Source organism: Pteronotus mesoamericanus, unplaced genomic scaffold, assembly GCF_021234165.1.
Source record: "Pteronotus mesoamericanus isolate MK-2021 breed Mesoamerican mustached bat unplaced genomic scaffold, CSHL_Meso_final contig_24, whole genome shotgun sequence".
NCBI classification, from domain to species: Eukaryota; Metazoa; Chordata; class Mammalia; order Chiroptera; family Mormoopidae; genus Pteronotus; species Pteronotus mesoamericanus.
Window position 1 is genome coordinate 15,766,855 of NW_026555100.1, and position 8,098 is coordinate 15,774,952.

Sequence of the window (8,098 nt, forward strand, 5' to 3'; positions counted from 1 at the left end):
CAGGGTTGGGGTGAGGTTAAGTTAACAATTCAAGTAAAGCCCTCAGCACAATGCCAAGCATATACTAAATACTAAATAAATGTTAGTTGATATCATTATCTTAATTATTATATAATTATTTCTGTTGGTCAGAAAGAAACAATAATGAAGATAAAGGGAAAGTTATGAACATTTCTCCAAAATACTAGTCAGTATGATAGGTCCCTTCACCCATATTTATCAGTGTCTCACATATATTGCTTTGGAATGTACAGTCCTTTTCCAGAACAGATAATCACAGCTCTCTCCCTTCTCACTACCCTTCCTGAGTGGGTCAAAGCTGAACCTGAACTCTGGGCAGGGGATTTATTTAGGGAAGGAACAAGGCCGCGCTGGAGGCAGGCAGTATGAACCCAAATGCTATCTCTGCCACCTGGATAATTTCTTTAAGCACTCCAAATCCTCATTTCCTCCACTTTAAGACAAGGACAAAAATATCCACCCAGGGTTGTTGTGATTATTTGATTCAATAAAGGAATAATTGTAAAAGAGTACCATGGAATAAAATAGAACAGTCTATTTCCTTCCCAGGGTGACCCCTAAGATTCCATGTTATACTAAAATAAATTCCTCCTTCACGAAACTCTAAAAATTGGTAGACTCCTATCAGAGCAGAATGAGATCTGTAATGATCTGAACATGTCTGTTGCACATGCTGCCATAGGAGAGGATGTGCGTCCTCAGGGCAAGAACCAGGTCAGGTCAATGTGCTAAACACCTCCCATGTATTTGGCTCCTACCAGCTCTGTCACCCTTCAAGGCTCTTCTAGGTGGTTTGCTTTTTCAATGAAGCCCTTTCAGATTAAATGTAAGTACCCTGCCTTTTCCCATATTATACAGGGTTAGGAAAAAGTAGGTTTACAGTTGTTTATATGGAAAAAGACATGCAGGTGATGATTATTACAATAGCTTTATTAACTCAAAAGAATAAACTGTGCTTCTCACACTACTCACAACAAACCTACTTCTGCCCACCCCTGTGTGAAGAAACATCAGTCCCAAGCTAAAACCAGTGAAAGAAAGTCATTCAAGAGCAATAAAAAGTTGTAGGTACTCGTTAATATTTTTTATCAATGTGAGCCCTGAAGGTCATAGGCTACCTTTTAGATATTTATATATTTAGTCATTGCCTGTCTTGTTTTAGAATGCAGCAAATACATTTGAAGAACTTTTTAAAACGAGAACATGGTATCAAAGAGAAAAATAAGGATAGGAAAATAAAAGAGGTAAGGGCATAAAAAAGGTACAACAAAAATTGTTAAGGATAAATGACAAATTTGGTTTCATACTTCCAAGTGGGAAGAAAAAGTGCTTAGCTGTAAAATTTATAGTGTGCAGTGAAAAGACAAGTATTCTGGTGATGCATAGTTGTTCTTGGTCTTGGAACTAGAGACAGACTTTTCCTGAGTCCTTAGAAGGAACAGTGTCATGGCTTGCCACTTGTCTCCCTACATCCACTCTTGTTCAGTAAATCTGTCCTCCACTCAAAACCAGAATCATCTTCCCAATGAGCAATCACTTCACCACTTAACATCTTTAATGTCCTAAGGGAAATATTTTTCTGAGAAGTGTTACACTTGTAAATATTTAACAATTAGCTCTTGGAAGGAGGCAAAGGCCCTGACTAGTAGAACTTGCCAATTACTGTGGTGTAAGTACTCCTACCATGGCTGAATTCAAGCTACAAAAATTACATCACTGAATGCAGATTGGGAAGAGACATACAGTAGAACGCTATTGTATAGAGTTTCCACCATACATATATAACGGACATAAATAACCTCGAGACCATAGATAATAGTAAAATGCAGTAATTAGCAAATGATCAGTCTTAAGATTTATCACTTGTAAAAATATAATTTACTTAGTCATAAGTTTGTATATTTGAATGACCTCAGCTTTCTCTTGTTTCAGAGCTCTTGTTTATGCAGTTCCCTTTTGACCAGGAGACGTAACTCTAACTTGCCCTGCAGATCTCCATTTGTACATTTTTCCCTCCAAGAAGTCTTCTCTGGCATTGTACACTGGTGTAGGAGTTTTGTAGTACAGATTTAACCTTGCCAAAACCTGGCCTGTGCTCTTGTTCCCTGGAGGTAAGCTTTAAGTCCTTAAAAAGTTCTGTCCTGAAAAGAGTAGCTGTCTATTTAGAGGACTTTGGACATACCTGATAGCGTATACTAACATTATGATTTATGGTGGAGGCCTTGGGACACAGAGTATCACCTTAACTCCTAGAGGGGCTGAAAACTAAGGTCAGCCACAAAGCTGGTCAACCAAATCTATACGACTGAGTCCCAATAAGAACGCTGGGCTCCAAGGCTCAGAGAAGCTTCTCTAAGGATAAACAACACACTATACGTATTATGACATATCACTACTGAGAGATTCTCACATTGTCTGCTCCATTGGTAGAGGACAACTAGAAGCTTCTGATTTGGAACTCTTTGGGCTCTGCCACATGTAGCACTTCCCTTGGCTAATTGTAATCTCTATCCTTTGCTGGAACAAGCCATAATTAAGAGCATAACTGCTTTCAGTGTTTTGTGAATCCTTCTAGTGAATTACTGGACCTGATGTGGTTTTGGAAACCCCAAACTTATCATTGGGGTGAGAAGTGAGAGTAGTTTTCAGGACTCCAGAACTTTGCAATGGCTCTTTTAGGTGCTTTTACTTACTATGGTGCACGTGTCACCTTACGTAGCATTTGCCTGTTTATCTTCTGAGAATAGGGACTGTGCCTTGTTCACTATTGCATTTCTGGAAACTAACCCCTGGCAAAATGCATCCATTTTGACATTGGAAAAATGAATTTAATGGGCAATACCCTCATATTGATATAAAAACAACATACTTGTTCCCTAGAACTATTTTTGTTATAGCATGAGTCAATTAGACTGAGGGCAATAACACCTGATAGACCTTCAACACAACTAATTTCACAAGAAGTATGTTTTTATGAATCTCTTTGATGATTCCACTTGATCTAATGACACTATTTAGACCATAAAGGAATGGAAGATTATTCTCACGTGAGCTTCCATCAGTATTGTTTCCCCCTAACTGACCTTCTAACAAAAATTACACTAAAGAACACAAGAGCTTATTTTCTGGGATATATCTGAAGGACAAATAAAAGGTTTGGTCCAGAAGCTTCTTATGCCAACTGATTCCAAGGTAGGATTAACACAGACCTGAATAAAACACAGGCATTTGACCAGAACAGCTGGTTGAGCAAAAGGCTACCATGGGCTGGGTAGAGACAATCACATATCTTTAGTTTGAAAGTAAAAATAGCTGCAAACTTTGCCTGGGTCTACCACACACAGCAAGACAGGTCAAGTTTCTTAAATCCTCTGAATCACAATTGACCTGTCTACAGAATGGGGATAAGAATAACCATCTTGCTTCACAAAGATACTGCAGGGAACAAAGGAGGTAATATGTGTAAGAACTTCAAAAATACCAACCACATATATTGTTTTCATACTGTTAACATACTAGAGATATGTTCCACCTATACACTTACTTTATGGTATTTGAGATTGTTAATGAGTCAAAAAGAAAATGCGGTAAATCACCAAGGTCTACCATGTAGCCAGTCAAAACTGTGGCACAATGGCAGCAGCTAATTTTTATGGGGTACTTAACATGCACCAGACCGTGGGCAAATCCCTTTATATTATGTCATCTTATCCTCACAACTCTGCAAGGTACATATATTATTATCTCCATTTTTAGAATTGAGGAAACTGAGACTAGGGAGTATGAGGTAACTTGCCCAAGATCAAGATCACATAGTTGGTAAGTAGAAGAACTGAGACTCCAACCGAGATTTGTGTCTCTGTAAAACCCAAGCTCTTACCACTACACAGACCTGCCCCTCTGTGGAAGGACTTAGGGAAAGAATGTGCAGTATGTGTTTGGTTCTTGTGCAGCTATGATTAGGGCTTTGGTCATAGTTTTCTCCAACATTCACACGAGATCTAGATGGACTGAAGAGAAATGGAATATGGATATTTTAATGTGGAATGTATTGCTGGCCACTAACCATAGTCAAAATTGTGACCACCCCCCAACCCCCGCCATTCCAGACTGAATCCTGAAGTCCAGATAAGATTGCCCATGGTAAGCTGGAAATGTATGTCTATTTTTATAATCCATTTGAACAGGGTGCTGAGACAAAATTAATTCATGACAACTTGTTCTCAAACTGTGAATTTTTGGGAAGATTTCCAGTATTCATTAGTTCTCAGATTCACACTTCCACCTGTGTTTTGAAAAGCTGTTTTATCAGTTCTCAGGCAAAAGGCTAAAATATATTGAGAAACTGACTTTGCCTCATTTTCTCTTTAATTTGAAATTTTTAATATCAGTAGACTAACTTAAGAAGGGTGGTCAAGAGTCATTTAACTCCCGGATCCTTCCCCTGTTATATCTTTAGTCTTTTGCATGTTTCTTTGTTCTTTATGCTCTGGGCTTCTCTCAAATGGGAATCTTACTGTAGCTGACATATATAGAAATTTTTATAATCTATAATAGCTCCCTTTGCCAATAAATACTAAAACTGACCTTATTCTAAGGCTACTATAGCCTAAAGGCCCCTGAGCTTAATGCTACAAAAAGACTCTCATTGAATTTTTTATTTTTGGCACAAAAACTAAGCTAGAAAGAAAATGACTGTCAACTGGACAGTGAAGTCACAGATCTCTTCTCAGGGAGCAAAGTTTACCATTTTCCAATACAACTAGGTGGTTGTGCTCAAGTTCAAAAACTCTTGTAATTCTTCCCTCCACAATGCTTACCTCATCACATGTTAGGCTTATTTCTTACTATGACCTATGATAGATAACCTAGCTCAGCTGGATTAGCATCTCAATAAGGCTAGGAATAGAATTTATAGACTATTTCTTACACAAAAGCTATAACATTCGTTCCTGCCCAATCTCCCAACCATAGACACCACTAATATGTTTGAAATTTCACAACATTGGTAATTTAAAACATCCTATCATTCTCCCATCTGCTAATTCACACTCAAAGAGAAACAAATCAGAACAGATGTTCTCTATTTCATTTTCCTGCCTGACAGAAAGATTTTGGCAACAGTGACATCAGCAAGGAACACTGAAAAAAAAATTCTTGACAAGAGAAGGACTTGAAGAGATATTGTGATGGAAAGGGAGGATCATGGCACTGACCCTCGGCATCTCCTCTGCCCTCAGGGTCCCACCTTCTTGGCTCTGCCTCTGCTTCCTAGCTCCATTCTTTCTCTTTCAACTATCTCACACTGACACTTGAGGATCCACACATTTCTCAGCAAAATATTAACACCCTTTCCTAAATATTTTTGACAAAAGAAGGAGATTCAAGCATGTGAATCATCCAGATGATTTTTCTTGATTATCTGTTTTGCATGCTCAGTAGTTAGCAATTAATGTATAGTTCTGTCAGTAAAAACAGAAACTTATGAACTGCTAAAGACATTTCTAAGGCAAGAGTTAGCTGCCTAGATTGACAAGCAGCTGTATTCTTTAAATTTAAAAATGAAGACTTGTAAGCTAGGGTTTTGTTTAAAAAAAAAAACAAACTCAGATTTGATGAGCAAGGGAATACCTTCAAAGATACATATGAGGAGAATTCATGTTTATATGACTGTAAATTTTCTAAGCAGCAAGGATCTGAAACATGCTTTTTAAAATAGCCAGAGAGAGAAATCTTGGTGTGAGCAATTTACACTTGAAGTGACTGTTCTGCCTTTACAACACTGGGGAAAGGGAGGTGTTTAATGTATCTTTCAGACAATTACAAAGCAGTCCTTGATCAAAAACCTGTGCTGGGGATATTGACAAACCTGCCCAACTGCAAGAATCTCCTATTGAGAAAATGATCTATGAGATTACCTGCTGGCGAGTTCATGGGTCAGATTGTCAATATCTAGAGAAGGATCACAGAAATAAACATTTAGTGTTTGCTGTCCTGACGTCTGTATTTATGGTCCTGTTAAAGCAGTTAGTCAATCAAAACCAGTTAAAGCAATTACAATTTTCCCCAGCTACATGCAAGAAAAAGAAACTGGACTCTTTGTGATGAGAAGTCAATATAGCAAGATAATCCAAATTGCTTTTTATTCATGTGGAGGGAATTTGGTACTATTATATCTTGTCACTTGTAATCGTCTGATTAGATTAATACAATGAAGACATATGCATGTAATGAAGTCAAATAGTCAATTAGATTTTTTTCTTCCCTTCCTATATTGTTTGAGGTCCCCAACAGAATTTGGAGCAGAATATTCCTTTCCCTTTTGAGATAGGTTCCTTTATATTTGGCACATATTTATTCTTTTATCTATGTTTCAATTGGAGCTGCAATGAATGCATCCATTTTTTCATGGCTTGACTCTTGCTGTCAAACAATATAGGTGATGTTGTTAGGCGTAAAATTATTTTGGAGACAACATAAATCACTAATGCAACGCAGATTTTGTGCTGAATTCTAATAGCAGACTTCTTTGAAGGGATAAGAGAAAGTATAAATGACAATGTTTGAAGGACATCGTGATTTCCAAAATGTTGACAGACAGCTTGAATACAATCTGGGGGGAAAAAACATCAAATTGTAAATCTGAATGGTTAAAAAGAAGGCAGGAATAATGAACCAGCATCTGTTTTGGTCAATTTGCTATTCAAATACTTGAATGGGAGTAATAGTATGTTTCTGATTAAGAGCTCAGGTTTTAGAGTTAGGCAAAACTATCTTTATCCCACTTACTGATTTCATTACCTTAGGCAAGTTACTTTATCTCTCTAAGTCTCAGTTATCTTATCTCTTAAATGCAAACAATTATTGAAATTGCCTGATAGAATTGTTATGAGTTTTAAATTATGTAATCCCCTACAAAGCTTTTGGTACATAGTCTGCATCATAATGATCACTCACTGAATGTTAGCTATTGTTAGCTAATGTATAGTCAGCCTATGGTTATTAATAAAATACTGACCGATGTTCAACTCAACAAGCATTTATCTAGGGCCTTCTATGTACACAAGGAACCAGAAAGATTCAAGGATAAATAACACATCATCCTTGTGTGCAGTTTAGGGGAGTTAACCCTGGTGCTCACCATTATTTTAGAAGATAGACTGAGGTAAGTGAAATAGTATGAGACTTTGTATACAATATCTTCCTCAAGGCGCCTACTTCCATTCTGACCCTTAGTTTAATGCATTCTCTAGCTAGGAGTAGAAAGATGTTTGTAAAGCCTTTCAGAGCCCTCCTGTTGAACTGGAGATGAAACCCAAACTACTCACAGTGGGCTACTGGGCCCTGCCTACTCTGGTATCTAGAGACCCCCTTTGCCTTCATCCTGTCCCTCCTTGCCTCTCTCTCTTTTTCCCTCCATTTGAATTCTCACCAATTTTTCTGCAGGTCTCAGCTGGGATGTTACTATCTGATGGGCATTTCCTTAACTTCTTCACTTTCCCCTGCCACTCTAAACCAATTTCTCTTAGAACAACTCATAATATTCCTTTATGAGCTTGTGATTTAAATAACAAAAAACAAAAAAACTCTCGCCCACTGGACATAATAAACTCCTTGAAGTCCAAGGCCATGGCTATTATGATCATCATTATATGCCCAGTTCCTTGCACAAAACTTGGCATATAGAAGTTGAATGATAAACATTAAAGAAATGTGTTGGGTGATTTTTAAAAAGCTCAAATCATGATTTTCATTCAGATGTAATATGAAAACATGTATTATAATAAGTGTGCAAACTGAGACAAAACTAGCTTCTTCCACAGTGGGGAGGAAATTTAACTGAAACTTCACCTGACAGAATTTTTTGCATATCAGTATTTATGTACAAGAGTTATGTTGCATCGCTATCTGTTACCTACAACTAACTGAGTTGTAAACCAGCTCAAAGGCTGTGGAAGGCTAAAAACAGAGAAATCAGAAGGATGTGCCCTAAAGCACGCATGAGGTTTTCTGTAACACATTTTTTCTCTACCATAAGAGAAATTATGGGCCCGTGGCAGGGTACACTTCATTCCTG